Genomic DNA, 25735 nt, shown 5'->3' with positions numbered 1-25735 from the left:
TCTATCCTTATATTTAACATTTTGGTAAACTATCCCCATCCATTCATAGTACACTCTACTCGGTGCCCCGTGTAGTCTTTCATTCCCTTCTTTCTTTTCCAAATTAATCCGCACACGTGGCGCAACCAGTCACCATTCGTTTACTGTCCAACTTCAAACTCACAGAACCAACTTTTCATCTTCCTCATTCATTCATTCATTCAACTACCCTTTTCTGGAACCACCTTCATTTATACGTATTTCTAGAAAATTACAATCTTTAGAAATTTAAGTCTAATGTCAACATGCTTCTTTCCATCCTTTAAACCCTAACTCCGGTACTACGTTTTGGTTCTAATACCTGTCATGTTTGGGGTTTCATTAATTTTAAACATATCCCAAACTATAAATGCAGAGGTTGCAGAAACCACCTCGCCAACAGGGTTGGCGACTAAGACATTCCATCTCTAACTCTTCGATAACCGAAGTTAATCATAAGTGGTTTCGGTTATCAATTAGGTAGGGAACCGCATCTTAGTAACAACTCTGTTGGTATTTTTTGTTTTTCCGATCATCCTGTAAGTGTGAGGTGTGCTTAAGATGCTTAATGAACATCCTAGATTTAGAACTGATTCCTAATGCAGTCTATCATTCATACGTTTCGTCGATGTTTTTCTCCTCAGCTTCTTCACTAAGTACAAAATTAAAAATATAATCGTTCACCCATTAATTTTCTTTAAATTATTAATTTTTCCTATTCACCTACCTTAATTTTTAATCTAATTGTGCTTTTTAATCTTTATTACTCTGCATGCTATTCCAACCGAATTATTCAATTAATAATAATTAACTTTAAATTGCTCGATAAGCATGGCGGGCGGCAGATGGTCTGCAAAGATGGACAACTAACCTGGACCTTCAGAGTTGTGTATAGACGTTCTAGAGGTCCCAACTTGTGCCAGTGGAACACGCCCCAGTCCATCTGCTGACATCGAATTACCATCTACGTAGAAGCAGTTATGCAGTTTACCTATATATAGTACCTGTCAAGGGGTAATTTCGTCCACTAGCGAGAGGATTACAGTGTCGCGATTCATAGGAACCAGTTATCCCATGAATTCTGTCCTTTCAGTTTATATGACCTCACTTTCACAGGTCTATTATCGATAGAAACAAATTTGAGACAGCATCAGAAACTCAGGTTAGTTACTCATTTTAGGTTTTGGCACATTGTAAGCTCAGGCCACATTATAATACCTCTACAAATGGCATGTCTTCTGTTGCCGACTTCTGTTTGCTATAATAAAAACCTGAGGAACCTGAAGACGAAAACCATGCTACCTAGCTTAGGACCATCAAACACCACCACGTTGTGGAAAAGGCGATATAAATTCCTTCGGTCGCTAACGGGATTGAATCTCAGGTTTTTATCACGGGTTGTGGGGAGGACGATGATCATACCAACTGTGCTAACCACGAGGGTTATAATATTAGTAGTACACTTGGTACGACTAATATTATAACTGCTAAAAAAGAACTCTTTATCACTACGGATGCTTCCATATGATTGGTCGATAATGTGACTCTTAAACTTTATATGTTTGTGTCTCAGTGTTTTCTATTAAGCAGTTGGATAATGGCTTTAGGTAACCTAAACACTAATACACCTATTTTTGGTAACCTAAATTAATTAATGATGCACAAAATTGTGTACGTGAATCGTTCGATGAATATTTCCATAAATTTACTTATCTACCCTGGCTGCATATTTCACTATAGGAAAAAGATCTGAGTCCAATTGAGAACGCACAGTAAGTGTCGGATGGGGCAGTTCGACATTGCACGACTCTACCCAACCTCAATACGCCAGATGACAAAAATCCTGATTTAAAATGGTCAAATCTGGTGCTAGACACTCTCAGACACCTTGGGGGATCTATGCCACGATGTTTACAGGCTGTAATTCGAGCAAACGTTGGTCCTACTAGATATTAGACCCGACTGAAATAAAGATTTCTAATTGTTTGGGCATTCAGAGTAAAATTTATTACTGTTCATTACATATTATTAAAAGTTGTTATTAGTGCTTTTAATAGAAGAGGTCAACATATAAATAGTACATATTTTTAACGTATAAAACTATGTAGTATTTATAAGTTAAACTGTTCTCAAACTGAGACTCCATGTTCCCATTTAGATGCGGTGAGCTTGCCATGGAGGTTGTCATAATTTCTCTCAAGTGAATCGCTTGTCCGATGCGGCTTTATAAAGTTGATGTGCGATAGTCTTCTTTGGCTGTACTCTCAAGAAGCGAATGGCGTGGGTGAAAGAAGAAAAGTGGATGTGAAAAGCTGGCAATACCAGGCGCACACAGTTACAGTTATCGTTTTCCACAAACTGTCGAACCATTCATTGATTACGAATTTCTAACTGCTTAGACGAACTTTGGAGTTTGTTTTGAACATTCCAAAATCATTTAAGAGAATGATTCTATTCTATTCTTAACCGCCTAAGTTGAAGACAAAGCCGATCCTGCTATCATTCTACTTTTCTTTAACTTTTGTATTTAATTTTTGGATAACTATTTCCTACCATTCCCAGTACACGCTATTCAGTGCCTCCTGTATTCTTCCTTCAAAGGATGTCAGAAGAATTATTAACCAATCTTGATGGCAAGAAACATCCAGGTGCTGATGGTATATCCCCCGTTTCTTCTCCAAACCTCTACCCCTGAATTTACTCTAGTGAATTTATGTCAGTCTTTTACCCCTTCCTATTTCACTGGTGTTTTTTCCTCTGCTTGGAAATTTCTCCATATACAGAAAGTTCCAAAAAGGCCGACAAATCCCATCTCATTCAGCCAATTATTGTCTCTTTGCACTTAATTGTACTCTTTTTCAAGTAGTGGAGAAATTTATTAATCGCATTCTCCAAACTTATTGTGAAATATTCCATCTCATCAATGATCGCGAATACAAATTTGGTCGTTGTCGATCTGCTGGTAATATTCTGTCTTGTGCGATCCTTCTTCGGAAAGGAGTTTAGATTCCATTCAAAGGGGGACAGCTCGGTTATAGTCTCATTGCATTTACTTGAACTCTTTCTCAAGTAATGGAGAAATCCATTAACCGCCATCTGTAACACCTATTGTGAAAACTTTCATCTGATCAATGATCGCCAATAGAGATTTACTCAGTGTCGATCTGCTAGTGATATACTGGCTTATGTTGCCAGATGGCAGAAAAATTCAGTGGAGAATTTTTTAATGAAAGTCAAACATTTGCTCTTGACATTTCAAACGATTTTGATCGAATTTGACATAAAGATAATTTAAATAACCTTCCTTCTTAAGGAAAGTTATTTAAACAACCTTTATGTCAAATTCGTTTCTGAGGGAAAAATACCTTGATTCCATACAAGTTATACAGGCATAGCACTGTATAATAGGTGATGTTATACAGTGCTATGCCTTCAAGTCAATGATAATCTCCTAAGTTCTCCCCTAATGCTGATCTTCCCCAAAGTCCAGTTCTTTCTTCCACTCTTTCACTCATTCATATTAATGACCTTCCCCCAACAACATGAAAACCTAACCTCAGTTTTGCTGATGATAGCACATTAAATTCCACCTTCCAATTTGATAAAACTTGCACTGCTCAAAGTGCTTCAACTCCACGAATATTCATTAAAAGTTTCCTAAATTCTGATCTCCGGTAATTCTCCAGTGAGCTTAGGTAATATAGTTGATTTATACTTTGTAAAACTCAGTCCAGTCGTATATCTCGCAAAAAGGTTTCATCTGTTCCCATGCTTACGTCCGATAACCCTCAGATTTCTAGATGAGATCACATATCGCTATTGCGGATTGCCCTGGCTTCTATCTCTCTTGGCATAAAAAGACTACAAATATTGTTTTCTGTGGACATGTAAACTGGGTTTTAATTTTATCTCATCGGGAGTTATATTTTTCTATTCACTCTCTAAAATCTCAGATTCGCTCCACCATGGAATATTGTTCCCGCATGTGGGACAGGCCGCGCTTTCCATCTCTCAGGCTTCTAGATTCCACTCAAAAAGGGTCAGTTAGGTTAATTAAAGACTCATGTCCATCAAAGTTTTTAAAATCTCTGTCTCATCGATGTTCTGTTTCTGCTACATGGCTTTTGTACAGATACTTTCATGGGCAATGTTCTTCATTGGCTTTTACAATTCCCCTTCTTTCTTTTCCAACCCAGTACTAACACTTTGCTTATTGGAGGCTTGAAGTGGTGAAACCCATGTTTAGTCTCTAGAGCAAAGTTTCCGGCATCCACCTCCCCCAATACTTCTCCTTCAACCCATGCACGGTACTAAGTACTATAGGTTTTGATACCTTTCGTGTTTGGGGTTTTCATAAAAAAAAAAAAAAAAAAACACGTGACCTAACCAGTCATCATTATTTTACTGTCTAACCGAAAACTGACAGAACCAACTTTTCTTCTTCCTCTTTCTTTCATTCAAAATCCGTTTTTTGGAACCCTTCCTTCATACGTATTTCTAGAACTTACAATCTACAGATATTGAAGTCTAATATCAATAAAAGCCTTCTTATCCTTGAGCGCACCCCACCCATTCCCGTAATAAGTATTGTTTCTAATACATTTTGTGTTTGGGGTGTCATACATTTTAAATAAATCGCAAAATATAAATGCAAAGTTTAACTCGCCAGCAGGGTTGGAGATCCACGCATTACCTCTCTTCCTCTGCGATAATCGAAGGTAATCATAAGTGGGTTTGGTTATCAATGAGGTATGGAACCATGTCTGAATCACAGCCCTGTTTGTATTTTTTGTTTTTCCGATCATTCTGTAAGAGAAATGAGTTTAAGATGCTCGTTGACATCTTAGAGTTTTAAATATTTATGAATTTCGAGTGAAAACAAATAAAACAGGGTTAAAATAAATTTTTAATGATTGGTTCTGTTGAATCAGATTAAATATAACCTAAATAAGTTTAATTATTTTCAAGTTAATTAGTAGAAGATATCGAAGGCTGCTAAAATGATGTTTAAAGGCAATGTTGTTCGAGTTATTCTAATCAAATCAAAAGAAATTAAAACAAATTAAATGTGCAGTGTTTAGAATTGCTTTGCAAATTGAGTCGGACAATCATACCTTCTGTGAATATTTTATTCCTTAGCTTCTTCACTCAATACAAAATTAAAACTATGATTCTTCGCCCATTAATTTTCTTAAAATTACTCATTTTTGTTCTTCAAATACCTTATTTTTTTTTAATCTAATTGTCCTTTTTAATGTTTATTGCACTGTTTGCTGTTCCAACCGAATTATGAAATTAATATTAATAATTAACATTAAAATAGACTGTTACTTGTAATCCTACAGCGCACGATCACAAAAAGCACAAAATACCAAACTGAATAACTTTTTCTCACAATGTGGTCGCAGCTGTGTTCGTGAATTTGTTAACATACTGTGGAGCCGGGTGTCATATTTTATCTATTAAACGTAACTCTGTGTATATAAATAGATTGCGTAGAAAAAATAATGGAAACATCTGATGTATAAACAGCAGTAGTACTGATAGAAGTAGTAAATAACAGATCGAAACCTGTTCCAACAACTAACAAATTAACAACAATTAACATTAAAGAGTTCTTCTTCAGTTTTGCAATTTGCAGAACTGAATTTTTTATAGGTATGCGCACTCTTTTGTTTACTTCACCATCTGATTGCCCGTCCTTGCACCACTTTCAACAGATCTACATCCTTTCTAATGTGAATCCTCCAGAGCTGCATACAGTACTCAAGATGCGGCATAGCCCTGGCGTTATACAAAGGTATAATCATCTCCTTATCCATGCTAGCCAAGTTTCCGTGTATCATCGAAAAAATCCTGTGAGCTGTCTTGCAGCATATCTGCACTGTTCAGAGAATTTCATGTCTGACTGCACAATTAATCCCAGGTCTTTTTCATTTTCTGTTGTTGGAGAGTCTTAAGACACAGGCGATAATTTATCTGGGGTTACTGCTACCCATGTACAGCACTTCTCATTTGTCAATTTCAAACTTAGACTGCCAGTTCTCAATCCTCCGATCCAATTTTCATAGATCGTGTAGTTGCTCATCCTGATGGCTGTCGTGAGCCATTCAGCCGACCTTTGTATGATCTGCACACTTGGACATTAATCTTGAATAATTTCGTCAATATCATTGATAAATAATGAAAAGATCAATGAGACCAGCATTGAATCCTGGGACTCGCCGCCTCTTGTAATATTAGTCCACAGAAAGCAGTGCTCATTTATAACAACTCTGTCTTCTTTCACTTAACTATCCCTTTATCCATGGAATTAACTTGCCCTTAATGCCACAATGCTCTACCTTGTATTGCAGTCTTTTATGTGCAACTGTATAAAATATCTCTAAATTCGAAGTAAAAAAACAATTATTATTATTATACATCTTCCCAAATGATTTTTTTCTGTAAAATGGTTTGTTCTCTGTTGGATTTGCCAGTTTGCTAGACAAAAATCAAAACAGTTTCTGGGAGAAAATCTTTCTATCTAAGACTAAGACCGACTAACTCAGCAAGGTAGAAAATCCAAGTAGAATTTATGATATAAAAATTATTTTTTCCATCCATGCAGTGAAACCACTGCATTATAGTATCCTATCAAATCCCTGCTGTGATTGAAGTATAACTGTATAACTGATGCCTGTCCAGATGGTTCTGCATTACTTCTTTAGCCAATGATTCCATTAATTTACCTTGTAGCAGATTTGTAATGGATGTGTGATGTGTTTATGAACGTGCTTTTGATGTTTTCGATTTTATTTATTTATTTATTTATTATAGTTTATAGTTTCTTATAGTTTCTTAAGCTGATGAATGTTTCTTAAGCAATATGGAAAAACAAAATCTGATTGGACGAATTGTGGCAGAAAATCGAAGCTGACCGAAAGAGGTTGCCCATCACTAAAAAGGATTGAAGTCTGAAAAGATTGAACGTCTGCCTTACAAATAACTGCACAACTTAATGAGTGTCAATAATCAGCGCAAAACAATTCAACGAGGTCATAGAGCTGAAATTTAGAGCAGAGTCGCTAAGTTAAACAACATCATACTGATGTAATGCCAAAAAGAGATTCCAATTGACTGAGGGGACAGAAATCGTGGGATACCTACCTAGCGACGAGTAGCTCGGATAACAGCAGTCATATGGAGGTCATTGAGTCCACTATTTCAGAAAAGCGTTCCACAGATATTTTCCTCCATGCTTGCTGCACCGCTATCCATAATTGCGTAGCATTCCTTGGGGTAGGATCCAAAGCTCGAACGGACCTTTCCACATCATCCTAAGGAGGATCAAAATGGTTCATGTCCATTGAATGGGGAAGCCTTTCCATGGTAGAAAAATCATCTTTTCCCAAGGGTTTCTCGTAATCTTCCTTCACCAGCCTAACCTCCTTTGTGACCTGATTACAGACTAGCTTATATCTGCCATAGGCTTCTGAGTCGCTTGATAATTTATATGCATCCCATTCTTCTCGAGTCTCATTAGATAACCGTTTAGGCCTAAACCTTGAACAATATTTCTTAATAGGTATGAAACTTTTAGAAGCATCCACGATTAATTCCTTGAATGCTTCCCACTTAGAATTTACTGTTGTTAACATCATCAGTTGGTCCCACTGTACAGAATTAAACTGTCTGAGACAAGTATAGTCACCTTTACGGAAGGAAAAACCCTTTCCTTTACCCCTGATGGTAATAAAATCTTTAAGTAAATCCCACATCAATACACTGATCACTGCCACCTAGTGGTTCCTTTATCTGAAATTCTTAATACACGAATGATCAATGCTGATAACCAGATCAAGAGTATTACCCATTACCCTCACTGGTTGTCTCTCGAACATGCTGCTGCAGAAAACAATCATTCAATAAATCCACAAAAATCTTACTAGTGTGTGAGTGACCAACTCACAAGTTACACTCAATATCTGGGAAGTTACAATCCCCCATTATAAGACATTCCGATTTACTAGCCCACTCTATTTCCCCGTACAGTTTCTTATCATACTCATCAGAGTCATTACGCCTACTCTCAATTTTGATCTCCCAATGCTTATGTCACACCAAACTGACTCAACAGTGCACTGTTCATCTATATCAACTGGGTGCACTTCTTTTGATTTTATGTTTTTCTTAATTAACAGCATGACACCTCCTCCTTTCCTATCCTGTCTGTCCTTTCTGTACACATTGTACTCCCCAAATTCCAGTTCTGCATTCCTTATATCTGTGTGACACCACTTCTCTGCTATCCCAACAATATCCGCCTTTGATTTATTGACCAACACTTCAAATTCATCAAATTTATTTATTATACTTCTAGCATTAGTTTACATGCATGTATACATGTACCTATCCTTATTATTAGTTACCCTAACACATCCCATATACCCAACTGTTTCACGATGACTGCGATCAGTCTCTGAAACCCAGAGCACCCTTCGCTCCAGATCGCTAGTTATTCTAATAGAAGTTGTGCAAGAATCACCTTCACCTCTGCCAGTGGCTACTGTTAATCTATTAGTCCTTGTGTCCCCCAAAGCTAGCAGTTTTCCGACCCACCTAACACTGGCTCGATAGCATCAGCAAATATTCTTGCACCCTTTCTATTTAAGTGTATCCCATCACTGTAGAAGCAGTTTCTCCTGTTAACAAGCACAGACCACCCTGAAAAAAATTCTACCCCTTGAGTCTTGCACATTCCCTCCAGGGCCGAATTGATTGACAAGGCTCTCATCATGTGTTCCCGCCTATCGAGTCCGGGCAGAATTGCAGACACTTTCAAATTTCAAAATCGCTGCAATGTTCTTCGAACCATGTTATAATCACCACGGCCCTGTGGGGGCCGCAATCCCTTGCTGGAAGAGTTCATTTCCCTATGAATTCACGATGACAATGAAGGGATGCAGATGGTCTGCAAGGAAGGACACGTAGCCTGAACCCTGCAGAAATGTGTCTAGGCATATTAGAAGTCCCAACGTTTTCCAATCGAAGACGCCCCAAATAATTACCTCTTTGATAAAGTGACCAATGCGTCGGACAGCCACTGTCATCCATCTTTCAAATTCAGTAAACTCTCGACGTTTATCCATACTGACACCGAATTGCGCTCTACCTGAATGTAGTGATGAAGTGTACCTGGATTCCGGCCAAGAGTTGGTTGTTGTTGTTGTTGTTATTTAGTTTTTAGGAGCATTAGCAACTAAGTCCATATTGCTCCGGTGATATGCGGTGGTCATTCCCTGACCTTTCCGCATCCTCCGTATTTGGTGGTCACGGGCTCGAATCCCGGTCTCATTAAGAAGCATGTGCTACGCACTGCTGCTCCTGCCCACCTGCCCACCTGGCTACGAAGACGCCTTCCAAGCGATGGTTTCGCCCACTATCGAGAGAGAGGTGTTAGCTTCGCGTTGCCCAGGACCTGATATTCCATAACTTCTGTGCTTTCAGTTTATATGACCTCACTACCACAATTTTATTAAAGGTAAGGAAACAATTTGAAGCAGCATCATAAACTCAGGTTAATTACTTTTTGTAGGGTTGAGTCGCATGATAATCTTAGGCCATTTCGCACCATATATAATATGTCAACAAATTTTTTGTGTTGTTTTTTGGCGATTTGCTGTTTTCCAAACTAAAAACCTGAGTTTCCAGCAGGAAAAACCGTTCAAACCTCGCTTCGGACCAACTAACTGTGCGACGTTGTGGGAAAAGGCTCATAAAATTTCCTCGCTTCTCTTACGGGTTTGGAACTCGCTGTGGAAAGGACGATGATCAACTCAACTATTTTGCTCGCGATGGCATGAATTTAGCTGCCAAGTCATGTGGTCGATGGGTAGTTGGAAAGGTAGTCTAGAATTGCCAAAAAACCGATACTTCCACAGGATAGTCTGCAACTGCTATATTGGCATTGGCATCAATTTGGCACACGCGACTAGTACAGTTTTTAAGACTACTATTATAACTACTATGAGCAATGTTTCGTCATTATGAATGCTTTTATGAAGTTTCCTTAAGATTTGTTGATTATGTGAAACTTTATGAAGTTTGTCTTTCAGTGTTGAATAACGTGATTTCGGTAACCTAAGCATTAATTAACTATTTCAAATAAACCAAATTAATTAATGATGTACATAATTGTGTATGTGAATGGATCGAGGAACATTTCCATCATTTCAAACATCTGCCTTGGCTATCCAATTCACTAGTGAAAAAAGTGCGACATTGCAGTTCTGTAACGGCCTCAATAAAGCAGAGAACAAATATTCATGAATTTAAGTCGCCCTTAAGCACATCTTGGGATCTATGCCACGAGGTGTACAGGCTGTAATTCGAGCAAAATGTGGTCCAACTAGATACTGGGCCTTACTGCAAGAATTTTTCTCAGATTTTTCTAACCTATCTCCTACCATTCCCAGGACAGACTCTTCAGTGCCTCCTGCATTCTAAATTAAAAGGGATGTCAGAAAACTTTTCCACAATCTTTAATGCCAAGAAAGCCACAGGTCCTGAAGTACTTCCCCATTTGTTCTGAAATCGTATGTTCCTGAAGTTCTACCAGTTCTGTGTCCCAATTTAATACTTTCCTGTTCCATTAATGTTTTTCTTCTGCATTCAAATTTCCTCATGTCCAGCAAGTTCCTAAAAAAGGCGACAAATCCCTCTCCTCCAATTATAGACCCATTGCTCATACTTGAACTCTTTCTCAAGTAATGGAAAAATCCATTAACCGCCATCTCCAGAACTATTGTGAAACCTTCCATCTCATCAATGATCTCCAATACAGATTTAGTCATTGTCGATCTGCCAGTAATTTACTGGCTTATGTTATCTGTCTCAGGAAAAATTTAAAAGGAACATTTGGTGAAACTCATGCAATTGTTCTTGACATTACAAAACATTTTGATCCAATTTGGCATGAAGGTAATATAAATAAGCTTCTTTCTCATGTTTTTGCAATAGAATATCCTGTTTTCCCTCTGATCGCTCACTGCAGGTCATCGTGGACGGTTCTAAGACTTCTAGTCAGTGACAATATCCTAAGCTGTCCACTAAAGCTAAAGTTACCCATAGTCTAGTTCTTTCTAACACTCTTTACCTCTTGTATATTAATAACATTCTTCTTGATTGGAAATCCTATCCATAGTTTTTCTGATGATAGAACATTGCATTCCACTTTCAACTTTGAGAAACGTTACCCTGCTGAAACAACTTCAACGCCTTGGATATCCACTACCATTTCCCTAAATTCTGATTTTAAGATAATTTTACAGTTGGGCAAAGATAACTTAGTTCATTGCAATCATTCTTAATTCTCAATCCTATCGTACATCTTACAAAAACGTTTCATCTGCTCCTATATTTATTTTCGATAACTCTTAGATTTCTAGACGGGATCAAATATCTGTATTATGAAATTTCCTGACATCTGATTTCTCTTGGCATAAAGAAATTACAAATATTGCTTCATGTGGACATGTAAACTGGGTTTTAGCTTTCTCTCTCGGAGTTATTTTTTAAACAGCTATTCTCCCACCTGAGAACATTGTTCTCACATGGGAGACCAGCGCACCCTTAACCACGCTTCTAGATTCCATTCAAAAGGGGTTAGTTAGGTTAATTAATGATATATTTCTAAAAGTGTCTGCCCACTCTCTGTCTGAAAGAAGTTCTGTTTCTGTTGAATTCCTTTTCCACAGATAATTTCTTTGGCCTGTTCTTCTGAATACGTTTTTGTAATTCCCTTCTTTTTCTCTCAAAACCAAGTCCGAACAGGTGCTGCAAACAGAAGGCATTCTTTTAGTGGCCATCTTCAAACTTACAGAACAATCATTTCTGCTTCCTCATTTATACTTTCAATTTCCGTTTTCTGGAACAACCTCGCCCTCAAACGAATTTCCGGAAAATTGGATTCTAAAAAAATTAGAGTCTAATGTCAAGAACATTCTTTTCAATTTTCCTTCTTCAACCCCCCTCGCGGGTATTAATATTGGTTCTAATACCTTTCCCGTTTGCGGTTTTCATAAATTTAAAAAACAAATCTCAAACTATAAATAAGGAGGCTCCAGAGAGTAACATACCAGGAGGGATAGGATTCGAGAAAGTACCTCTCTACATCTTTGATAACCGAACTTAATCATGAGTGGGTTTGGTTATCAATTAGGTAGGGAACCGCATCTCGAGTCTTCCGTCCTGGTTTTTTTGTTTTCCCGTTCATTCGCTAAATGCGAATTGTGCTTAAGATCGTTGATGAGCATCTTACACTGGAAATATTTATTAATTTCGAAAAGAAGAAAAAAAACATTGTTAGGAGGAATGTTTTGAAGATTTTACTGTGGAAGAAGATTAGATATAATCTAAATAAATTCAATTATTTTCAAAGTAGTTAGCAAAAGGTATAGGAGGCTGTTGAAATAATATTTACACTGAAATTTGTACTGGTTATCCTGGTGAAATTAATTAAAATTAAAACAAATTAACTGTACAGGGTTTAGAATTTATTCAATAATGGAGTTTAGCAATCATACATTTCGTGGGTGTTTTTTTCCTCAGCTTCAGTAAGTAAAAAATTAAAAATACGATGGTTTACCGATTAATTTTCTTTAAATTATTAATTTTTGGACTTCCCTTACCTTAAATTTTAACCTAATTGTACCTTTTAATCTTTATTACACTGAATGCTATTCCAACCGAATCATTCAATTAATATTAAATAAAATTAAAGTGTTCGATATCCAGGAGGGGAGGCAAATGGTGTGCAAGGATAGACACCTAACATGCACCGTTCAGCGATTCGTATAGACACAGTGGAACAGGCACCACAACACACCACACCACCTACTGATTCGAATTACCATCTACATGGATGCAGTGTACCTTCCCCGCCGGGGGTTCGTACACGAGCGACAGGGGTTTCCACGCAGCATTTCACAGGAACCAGGTATCCCTTGAATTCTGTACATTCAGTGCATATGACTTTGGTTTCATATGTTTGTTAACGAAATAAAAAATTTGAGATAGCGTCATAAGCTCAGGTTAATTTCTTATTTTAGTGTTTCAGGCGCATGGGAAACAAACTCAGGCCATATTGCACCAGATATAATACCTTTACAAATTGCGTGTGCTCTGTTGTCGATTTCTTGTTTGCTACAATAAAAACCCAAGTTTCTGGGATAAAAAATCATGCTAACCTCGCTTGAGACAAACTAACTCTGCCACGTTGTGAAAAAGATCCCATAAAAATTTCTTGCGTCACTAATGGGATTGATTTTGAGGTATTTATCACTCGATATGATGAGGACAATGAGCACACCAAATGTATTAACCACGAGGGCATGATTCTAGATGCCAAGGCGTCTGTTCATGTTTTCATATTGCATGTGGTTGATGGGTGGTTCATATTTTCGCTTGATGAAAGAGGGTAATCTAGTCTTGAGAAATAAACGCGTTTTTTCCCACGACAGTATAAAACCGGTATAGTTTTCAGGGAATCATCTTGACTCCCGCGACAAGTACAGTCTGAACGACTATAGTTGTAACCAAAAAGAGGAATATTTTATCACTATCGTTGCTTTTATGATGCTTACTTGTGATTTTTCGATAATGTGACACTTAAACGTTATGCCCTTTGTCTCTCAGTGTTTTCTATTAAAGTATTGAATAACCTGTTTTATGTAACCCACTAATTAACCGATTTCAGGAAAAACCAAATTAATTAATGGTGTACAAATTTTTGTATGCGAAAGGTTCCAAGAATATTTCCTTAATCTCACACATCTATCCTGGCTTCAAAATTCATTAGTGGAAATATATTTCTATCAATTCAGAACGTACCAGAATTGTCGAAAGGGGCTATTCGATTTTGCAGGTCTCTACCGACCTGAAGGCGCGTCCGTAGCCAGGTGGGCGGGCGCGACAGTGCGTAACACACGCTTCTTGATTAGGCCGCGGTTCGAGCCTGTGACCACCAAATACGGAGGATGCGGAAAGGTCAGGGAATGAACACCGCATATCCCCGCAGCAACATGGGCTTAGTTGTTAATGATCCTAAAAAAAAATAAAATAATAACAAATAACAACCGACCTCAATACAGCAGATGACAAATATCCTCATGAAAAATGGTCAAATATGGAGCTAAACACTTTCACACCTAATGGGATTTCCGCCAGGATGAGAACAGGCTGTAATTCGAGCACAATTTCGTCCTCCTAGATACTGGACCGTACATATAAATGGTACATAGTTTGTAAACGTATGTACAATTCATAAGTTCACCTGTTCTCCACCCAACACGGCAAGCCCTATTTTCAGGCGGGCCTCTGCCATGGAGGTTGTCCTAATTTATGTTATGTGAACCGAAAGTGGGGTATAGCTTTATGAAGCTGAGGTAGTAAAGTCTGGCTTGCCAAGACCCACAAGAAGCGAATGGATAGAATAAGAGAAGAAAGCTGCACGTGGGAAGGATGGACTATGCGCACGCATGGACACTTTGCTTAATCCACAAAATGACTGAGGGTGCATGAGCCAACCACTCATTCACTACCCATTTCAAAGTGAATGACTCTCGCTGTAACCAGCCATTCACTACGTATGTAGATGGACTTTGAGGTCTTATTTGAAAACACCAAATATCCTTTCTATTGTATTATTAACCTTCTCAGCTAAAGACAAAGCCGATTCTGCTATTATCCATCCTATTTCTATCCTTATTTTGAAATTTAACATTTTGATAAACTATCCCCATCCATTCACAGTACACTGTACTCAGTGCCTCGTGTAGTCTTCCATTCCCTTCATTTTTTTCCAAACTAATTCGCACACGTGGCGCGATCAGTCACCATTCGTTTACGGTCCAACTTCAAACTCATAGAACCAACTTTTCATCTTCCTCATTCATTCAACTACCCTTTTCTGGAACAATTTTCATTTATACGTATTTCTAGAAAATTACAATCTACAGAAATTTGTTGCGCAGGCCTTTTTCTCCGTTGTAGTATATACTTGCTAGTGTTCCAAAAACTCTCAGTTATGGTGTGATGTGTCAGTTAGGAATAAACGTTCTTTGTAAGAGTTACACTAATATTTACATCCGGAGAAACCTGGCTTTCATGTAATCGTCTAGCAGTTAATTAGCCAAATCCCGTTTTCTGAAAACTAACTCAGATGGACGTTGAGCCAGTCTGCAACATCGAAGATTGCGCTGTGATTTTCACCTTTGACTCCTTTCTATTTGATTGGAACCAAAAGCGCCGCCTTAACATAGTTCTGTATCAGTAATCCATTCAAGAAATCATGTGTCAACAGAGAGTAATCATGAGGCAAAGGTTGATAAACAAAACATGGTTTATTTCACGAGACAAATAATATGTTCACTAAGTAAACAAGTATAGTTTTTAGAATAGGGCATGTGTCATTTGGTTTACTCCTCTTTACGTTAATATATAATTAGCCTCTTAATGTAACATTTACCAGCTGAATAGTAGTGGTAGTGTTGTTCTTCGTGTAGTTTCGTGCTTGCTGTCTGTTGTGGGCAACTCCAAGTACATTCCGTCGAGCCAAAAACATCTCCGTGGTTCATATAGGACACTAATGACGTTTGTAGCAGTACAATTATAAAGCGATTATAATGCTAAACTTATAATCTGGTGTGTATTCCTTAAGTTCAAAAATGTCGCTTATTCTCTGTTCTTAACAAGATAAATTATTATGAGGAGAGAAGTCTATGTAAGGGAAAATAGGATCGCCTTTTACACTATCTGGTTCAGTTGTTTAATGAGGCATGGAAAGTTGATTTACCAGACTCAATCTGCATATTTTCAGGAGTCAAAACTCTGGGGAGATCGTCAACCTGGGGCATTTCTGCTACTTTTGTCTTCGTGATTGGATCTGCTCCTCCTAGTTGTCTGCCTTCTCGCCGAACAGAATTCTCTCCGGAGATGCAAACACCTTCTCTCTTTTTGCTCTCGTTCACAATTTCTCTGCCACTCTCAGACTTCGCTCCAGCAAAAACTGCCTCAAAACTCCAAACTGCGAACTCCGAACTCCAACTCACACTCTCCCCTACCACACCCTAGTTGCTGACCGACTGCCTCCCCTTATTTCCCCTCTGGTTAGTTTCATCTAGCAGGAAAACATCTGGGGAACTGTCACTTTACAGCGTCCTGACTCAACGCAAAGTCCGATTTATGAAGGTAGTTCAAAGAATTTCATGTTTGTATGAGGTTGCGTTTCCGAACTGCACAAAGGCCAAAACGGACATAACAATCGTCCACTCCGACACAAGGAATCTATGAAATAATAAACAATCTGCTGATGCCTGATTCCAATACAATACTAGTAGTGTTCTCCCAAATATAACTCCCCTTTTTTTCCACTAGTGCCGCGATTTTTCCTGTTTTTGTCAACAATATGCTCCGACGCTTGCCCCGCTCCGACGAATAAATAACGTCTGACCGCTACGGCAGGCGTCGGACGGTGGTTTGGAATTTCGTGGGTGCGGCTCTGCTCCCATGCGAAAATGAAAGTATTCCGCCTTATCCTGTGCAGTATTGATTGACGGATACAGCGCAGTGAAAAAAGTATGGGGCACTTGTGCTCTCTAAGGGTGTACTAATACGGTTAAAAATGAATGCATTTTTAACAAATTGAAGTCTAATGTCAACATGCTTCTTCCCATCCTTTAAACCCCCACTCCGGTACTACATTTTGGTTCTAATACCTGTCATGTTTGGGTTTCATTAATTTTAAACAAATCCCAACTTATAAATGCAGAGGTTGCAGAAACCACCTCGCCAGCAGGGTTGGGGACCAAGGCATTCCATCTCTACCTCTTCGATAACCGAAGTTAATCATAAGTGGATTCGGTTATCAATTAGGTAGGGAACCGCATCTTCGTTACAACCCTGTTGGTATTTTTTGTTTTTCCGATCATCCTCTAAGTGTGAGATGTGCTTAAGATGCTTAACGAACATCCGAGATTTGCAAATATTTATTAATTTTCAAAAGAAGTAAAAAAACAGTGTTAAGAGGAAAATTTAATAATTGGTTCTGTGGAAACAGATTAGATATAGTCTAAATAATTTTAATTCTTTTCAAGGTAATTATTGAAAATAAGGTAAATGATGTTCAATCAGAAAGTTGCATGGGTTATTCTGATCAAAGCAATTAAAATTAAAACAAAGTACCTGTACACGATTTTGAACTGATTCATAATACAGTCTAGCAATCATACATTTCTCCTCAGCTTCTTCAGTAAATACAAAATTCAATATATGATCGTTCACCCTTTAATTTTCTTTAAATTATTCATTTTTCCTCTTCACCTACCTTAATTTTTAATCTAATTGTGCTTTTTAATCTTTATTGCCCTGCATGCTATTCCGACCGAATTATTCAATTAATAAAAATTAACCTTAAATTGCTCGATAACCATGACGGGAGGCAAATGGTCTGCAACGATGGACAACTAACATGGAACATTCAGAGTTGCGTATAGACGTTCTAGAAGTCCCAACTTGTTCCAGTGGAACACGCCCCAGACCATCTACTGACATCGAATTACCATCAACGTAGCAGCAGTATTGCAGTGTACCTATACATGTATACAGTACCTGTCGAGGGGTGATTTCGTCCACTAGCGAGAGGGTTCAGGTTAATTACTTATTGTAGGTTTTAGGCGCATTTTAAGCTCAGGCCATATTATAATACCGTTACAAATTGTAGGTCTTCTGTTCTCGACTTCTGTTTGCTATAATAAAAACCTGAGGATCCTGAAAAAAAAACATCATGATACCCAGCCTGGGACCAACTAACTCTGCCATGTTGTGAAAAAGGCCCATAGACATTCCTTCCGTCGCTAACGGGATTGAAATTCAGTTTTTTATTACTGGTTTTGGGGAGGACGATGATCATACCAACCACGAGGGTTTTAATATTAATCGTACGCTTGGTACGACTGATATTATAACTGCTAAAAAAAAGAGAACTCTTTATCACCACGGATGCTTCCATATGATTTGTCGATGATGTGACACTTAAACTTTATATGTTTGTCTTTCAGTGTTTTCTATTAAGCTGTTGGATAATGTCTTTAGGTAACCTAAACACTAATACACTTATTTCACGTAACCTAAATTAATTAATGATGCACACAATTATGTACGTGAATGGGTCGATGAATATTCCCGTAATTTCACATATCTACCCTTGCTGCATGTTTCACTAGTGGTAAAAGATCTGAGTCCAATTGAGAACGTACAGTAAGTGTCGGATAGGACAGTTCGACTTTGCAGTTTTCTACCAACCTTAATACACCAGATGACTAATATCCTGATTTAAAATGGGCAAATCTGGAGGCAGATGCACTCCGACACTTTGTAATATCTATGCCATATGTGTTCACGCTGTAATTCGAGCAAAACGCGGTCCTTGTAGATATTAAACCCTATTGAAATAAATATTTCTAATTGTTTGGGCATTGAGAGTGTCATTTATTACTGTTCATTAAATATTGTTAAATGTTTTTATTAATGCTTTTAATAGAAGAAGTCAACATATAAACAGTATCCAATTTAACGTATAAAATGATGTACTATTTATAAGTTGACCTGTTCTCCAACTGAGGCAGCAAGCCCCCATTTAGTTACGAGGCGCCTGCCATGGCTGTTGTCATAATTTCTCTCATGTGAATCGCTTGTGCGATGTGGCTTTATGAACCTGATGTGGGATAGTCCTGTTTGGCGGCACGCTCAGGAAGCGAATGGCATGGGTAAAAGAAGAAAGGTGGACGTGAAAAGCTGACAATAACAGGCGGACGGATGTACAGTTATCATTTTCCACAAACTGACTGAGAATGCATGGTCGAACCTGTCAATGAGTACGTATTTCTAACTGCTTAGACGGACTCTGGAGTCTGTTTTGAACAATCCAAAATCATTTAAGACAAAGATTCAATTCTATTCTTAATCGCCTCAGCTAAAGATAAAGCCGATCGTATCATCCTACTTTTCTTTTACTTATGGCTGTAATTTTGGGAGAACTATTTCCTACCATTCCCAGTACACTCTATTCAGTGCCTCCTGTATTCTTCCTTCAAAGGATGTCAGAAGAATTATTAAACAATCTTGATGGCAAGAAACATCCAAGTTCTGATGGTATTTCCCCATTTCTTCTCAAAATCTCTGCTCCTGAACTTACTTTAGTGCTTTTATGTCGGCTTTTATCACCTTCTTATTTCATTGGAGTTTTCCCTCTGCTTGCAAATTTGTCCATTCGGGAGGATCCTAAAAAGGGCGACATATCCCGCACCGCCAATTATAGTCTCAATGCACTTACATCAACTCTTTCTCCAGTAACGGAGAAATTCGTTAATCGCCATCTCCAAGACTATTGTGAAACATTCCATCTGATCAATGATCGCAAATACAAATTTAGTCATTGTCGATCTATTGGCAATATACTGGCTTATGTGATCCTTCTACGGAAAGGAATCGTTTACATTTCATTCAAAAGGAGACAGCTCGGTTATTGTTTCGTTGGATTTACTTGAACTCTTTCTCAAGTAAAGGAAAAATCCATTAACCACCATCTCTAAAACTATTTTGAAAATTTTCATCTGATCAATGATCGCCAATACGGATTTAGTCAGAGTCGATCTGTTGGTGATATACTGCCTTATGTTATCAGTTAACAGAAAAATTCAATGGAAAATTTTGGTGAAACTCAAGCAATTGCTCTTTACTTTTCAAAAGATTTTGATCGAATTTGGCATAAAGGTAATCTAAATAATATCCTTTTTGGGGATAACCAACTGTTTTTGCAATTCAATATACTGTTTTCCCTCCGACCTCTCACTGCAGGTCATGTTGGACGGTTCTGAGCCTTCTAGTCAGTGTCAATCTCCAAAGATGTCAACAAATTCTGAGGTTCCCCAAAGTCCAGTTCTTTCTTCCACTCTTTACCTCTTGTATATTAATGACCTTCTTCCTTGACTGGAAATCCTATCCATATCCATAGTTCTGATGATGATAGAACATTGCGTTCCACTTTCAACTTTGAGACATGTTATCCTGCTCAAACAGAATCAACATTTCGAATATCCACTACCAATTCCCTAAATTCTTATCTCCGGGTAATTTTCCAGTAGGACAAAGATAACTTAGTTCATTGCAATCATTCTAAAACTCAGTCCTGTCGCATGTCTTGCAAAATCGTTTCATCTGTTCCTATGCTTATCTTCGACGGCTCTAAGATTTCTAGACGAGATCAAATATATCTATTGTGAATTTCTTGACTTCTAATATCTCTTGGCACAAACAGATTACAAATATTGCACCCTTGAAGTCATGTGAACTGGGTTTTATCTTTCTCTTCCGGTGTTATTTTTTTCTGAACTGCTGTTTCTGTACAAATCTGAAATAACCCCACCTAAGAATACTTTTAGAATCCTAGAATAGTTAGGTTAGTTAATGATATATTTCTATCAGTGACTCTGGACTCTCTGTCTATTAGACATTCTGTTTCTGTTGAATTCCTTTTCTACAGATAATTGCATGGGCTTGTTCTTCTGAATACGTTTCTTTAATTCCCTTATTTTTCCCGAAAACAGTCCGAACAAGTGTTACGACCAGTACACGTTCTTTTACTGTCCATCTTCAAACTTACAGAACAATCATTTCTTCTTTCTCATTTATACTTTCAACTTCTGTTTTCTGGAACAGCCTTCTGTCAAATGTATATGTGAATAAAATCGCATTCTACAGAAATTGGAGTCTAATGTCAACAAGCATCGTTTCATTCTTCAACCCCCCACCCCCCTTCTAGTACTAATATTGGTCCTAATACCTTTGCTCATGGCAGTGATCCTGTGCAATATGGCATGAGTTTACCACGCGCCCTTAGGCACATGGTAAACTCATCCCATATTGCACCGGATATAATAACTCTACAAAGTGCATGTGTTCTGTTGTCGACTTCCTGTTTGCTACAAAAAAACCCGGAGTTTCTGGGAGAAAAAGCCATGCTAACCTCGCTTGGGACCAATTAACTCTAGTGACAAATGGGCCTGGAGTACTGGGGTCCATAGTTTAACAGATATTTATTTAAAGTATACCCAGTAAAATAAAATAAAATAAAATAAAATAAAATAAAATATAAAATAAAATAAAATATTTTATTTTATTTTATTTTATTTTACTGGGTATACTTTAAATAAATATCTGTTCAATTAACTCTGTTATTCAGGTATTTATCACTCTAACTCTAAGAGGAGAGGACGATGATCATACCAACTGTGTTATCCACGAGGGCTGCCAAGGAGTCTGTTTATGTTTTGATATTGCATGTTGTCGAGGGGTGCTTCATATGTTCACGTCATGAAAGAGAGTATTCTGCTCTTGAGGAGGAACAAACCCGATTTTTCCGACTCCTTTTTCCGAGGCTCAACAACTATTGTTATAACCAAAAAGAGGAACTTTTTATCACTATCGTGGCTTTTATGATGCTTCCATATAATATTTGTCGATAATGTGAGACTTACCGTTATGAGGTTTGTCTCTCTGTAGAAGTTAAATGTTAACTCATTAAAGTGTTCAATAACCTGTATTAGGTAACATACCCATTAATTAACATATTTCACCAAACCCAAATTAATTAATGGGGTACAAATTTGTGTATGTGAAATGTTCGAAGAACATTTCCTTAATTTCACACATCTGCCCTGGCTTCTAAATCCATTACTGAAAAAAAAAGATTTCTGTCAATTCAGAACGTACAGAAACCGCCGGAAGCAGCAATTCGACTAGGAACCTATGTACAATTCATAAGTTCACCTGTTTTCCACCCAACACGGCAAGACCTATTTAGAGGCGAGCCTCTGCCATGGAGGTTGTCCTAAATTCTGTTATGTGAATCGCAAGTGAAGTATAGCCTCATGAAGCTGAGGCAGTCTAGTCTTGCTTGCCAGGACCCTCAAGAAGCGAATGGCTACAATAAGAGAAGAAAGCTGAACGCGGAAGATATGGACCATGCGCACGCATAGACACTTAGCTTAATCCACAAAATGACTGAGGGTGCATGTTCCAACCTCTCATTCACTATGTAGTTAGACGAACTTTGAGATCTGATTCGAAAACACCAAATATCCTTTCTATTGTACTGTATTATTAACCTCCTCAGCTAAAGATAAAGTCGATTCTGCTGGTATCCTTCCTTCTTTGAAATTCCGTTTATTCTGCTTTGAAAGCACCAAAAATACTTATAAGAGAAAGATTTTATTCTGTTCCTAAATTCCTCAGCTAAAGATAAATCCCATCCTGCTATTATCCTTCCTATTTCTATCCTTATATTTAAAATTTTGGTAGGATATCCCCAACGATTCCCAGCACACGCCACTCAGTGCCTCGTGTAGTCTTTCATTCCCTTCTTTCTTTTCCAAACTAGTCCGAACACGTGCCGCTACGAGCCATTATTCATTTACTGTCCAACTTCAAACTCACAGAACCAACTTTTCATCTTCGTCATTCATTCGCACAACTTCCGTTTTCTCGAACCACCTTCATTCATACGTTTTTCCAGAAAATTACAATCTACAGAAATTGAAGTGTAATCTTAAGCAGTATCTTCCCATCCTTTAATACTTCCCCCCCCCCTCCGGTTCTATGTATTAGTTCTAAGTCATGTTTGGGGTTTTATTAATTTTAAACAAATCCCAGACAATAAATGCACAGGCTTCACATACGAATTCGCCAGCAGGGTTGGGGTTCAAGGCATTCCATCTCTACCTCTGCGATAACCGGAGGTAATCACAAGTGGATTCGGTTATCAATTAGGTAGGGAACCGCGTCTTGAGCCTTGCCTTGTTGGTATCTTTTGTTTTTCTGAATATTCACTAAGAGTGAAATGTACTTAAGATGCTTAATGAACAACTTAGACTTATAAATATTTATTAATTTCAAAGATAAGTAAAAAAAAGTTGTGGTAAGATGAAATGTTTAATGATTCATTCTTTGGAAGCAGATTTGATAAATTCTAAATAATTTTAATTCTTTTCAAGGTAATTTGGGATAAGACATGGAAGGCTGTTGAAATGATGTCCAATTAGAATTGTGCACGGGTTACCCTCATCAAACCAATTAAAATTAAAACAAATTAACTATAAAAGTTTTGGAATTTATTCACTAATAGAGGCGAAAAATCACACGTTTCGTGGATGTTCTTCTCTTTCTCTTCTTCAGTACGTAGAAAATTAAAAATATAATGTTTCTTCCATTAATTTTCTTTAAATTATTAATTTTTGTTCTTGAATGTCCTTAATTTTTTAATATAATTGTACTTTTTAATATTTATTGCACTGTATTATTATTATTTATTTCTGCTATTTCAATCGAATTATTAAATTAATAATGGTAAAAAAAGGTAAACTGCAGCCATTATCAACCCACTGCAAGATGGAAGCCCCCTCAACAATTCATGCTGAGGAAAATAGACCAAAATCTGCCATGCTGGTCGGAGTTAACAAATCGACCGTATTTAGCAGTCACCGGCTGGAACATCGGTCTAACTCAAAGAACGTATGTTATTACCCTGATGGTCCTGACCACATATATAAATAGCAATAGTAGTGGAAGCTGCAGTAAACACAGATGGAAGCCTGTTCCAACAATCAATCACCCACTGGTCGAAGGTAAATTTCCGCTCATCTTTTTTGCGACCATCCTTTCTAAACTTGAATTTGTGGAATTATTTTAGTTGAAGAAGCCACTAATATTCAGCTCACTCAATCCAGCCAACCCTATTAACACTTCGAAGAGATCTAATAAGTGCATGGTCTCAAGACGCTGCAATTTGCACAAAGAAAGCTTTCTAGGTAAGAGCACCCTTTTCTTCCCTTCACCAATCTGGTTGACCGTCTTTGCACCAGTTTCAGCAGATCTACATCCTTCCTAATGTGAGGCTTCCTGAGCTGCATACAATACTCAAGATGTGGCTTAACCATGGCTTTATACAAAGGCGTAATCACCTCCTTATCCGTGCTAGCAAAGTTTCTGTGTATGATTCACAAAATCCGGAGAGCTGTCCTAACAGCATGTGTGCATGTTTAGAGAATTCATGTCTGTCCGTGCAATTACTCCTAGGTGTTTTTCATTTTCTACTATTCCAAGTAATATGACTCAGGTAATAGGTTACTTCTACCCATGTGCAACACCTCTCATTTGTCAATTTCATACTTAAACTGCAATTTCTCAGTCCACCGACCCAATTTGGCTAGATCTTGTAGTTGCTCACTGTGATAGCTGTCGTTACCCATCCTGGCAATCTTTGTATCATCTTCAAATTTGTTCATTAAACCTGATTAACTTCATCATTATCATTCATAAATACTGAAAACAGCAATGGGGCCAGCAATGAAACAAAGAGACCTCCTCTAATATCATAATTCCACGAACATCAATGCTTATTGATAACCACACTCTGTCATCTTCCACTAAACCCTCCTTTTATCACTGGCAATAAATTGCCCTTCATATGACAGTGCACCACCTTGTATTGCAGTCTTTTATGTGCAACAGTATACAATCTCTCTGAATTCAAAGAAAAAGCTATTGATATTACTTTAGGGTCACCCGGAATTGGTTACATCTACCCAAATATTATATTTTATCTAAAAATTATGTGTGTTCTCTGTTCCATTTGCTTGTTTGCTATACAAAAAAAAACAGTTTCTGTGGAATAATCCTGGCTATTTACCATTAAGACCAACTAATCAGCCACGAAGAAAATACACGTAGGGTGTATATGATATCAATATTATTATTATTTTGCATCCGGTTCATTGGTCACTGCATCAAAGTAGCCTCTATCAATTTGGATTGACAAGACCTCAGCTTAACAAATGCACGCTGAGATTGAAGTATAATTGCATGCCTGTCCAGATGGTACTGCATTACTTCTTTAGCCAATGATTCCAGTATTTTCCTTCCAACAGTTTCTGTAATGTATTTATGAACGTACTTTCATTTTATATTTATTTATTTGTTTCTTCTAGTTAGTACACTGTAGGAAAGAACCTCGAAGCTGATGACTGTTTATAGGAAATATAAAAAGGTACATGGAGAAAATGACCGTTCTCTCTAAATTCAAAAGAGATCAAATTATTGATGACACTCATCAGGAGAATCAGTGAATAAAACTGCTAATTTGTATAACTAGAACAGAGCAACTCTATCGAAAGTCATGTCTGCATTCACCAAGTATGGAAAAACAAAATTTGCTAGGACGAATTGTCGAAGAAAATCGAAGCTGGCCGGAAGAGGTTGCCGATCACTAAAAAGGATTGAAGCCTCAAAATATAAAACGACTGCTTCACAAATAACTGCTGAACTAAATGCGAGAGTCAGTAATCGAGTTTCTCTCAAAGCCATTCTGCAACAACGTCATAAATCTCTAATTTATGGCAGAGCCCCTCTAGCCAAGCCACTCCTTACTTTCATGGCAATGCCAAAAAGACGTTGGAATACAAATAAATACCAACTACAGGTAGCCCTATCATTAATCAGAATAATGTCAGTCATATGGCAGTCATTGAGTCCACTAGTTCACAAAAGCGTTCAGTTCCACATGTATTTCCATCCATGCTTGCTGCACCGCTGTCCATAATTACGTTGCATTCCTGGGAGGAGG

Source organism: Mastigoproctus giganteus, chromosome 2 (genome assembly GCF_048544385.1).
Source record: "Mastigoproctus giganteus isolate SK-2022 chromosome 2, ASM4854438v1, whole genome shotgun sequence".
Classification (NCBI taxonomy): Eukaryota; Metazoa; Arthropoda; class Arachnida; order Uropygi; family Thelyphonidae; genus Mastigoproctus; species Mastigoproctus giganteus.
This window is presented reverse-complemented; position numbering follows the sequence as displayed.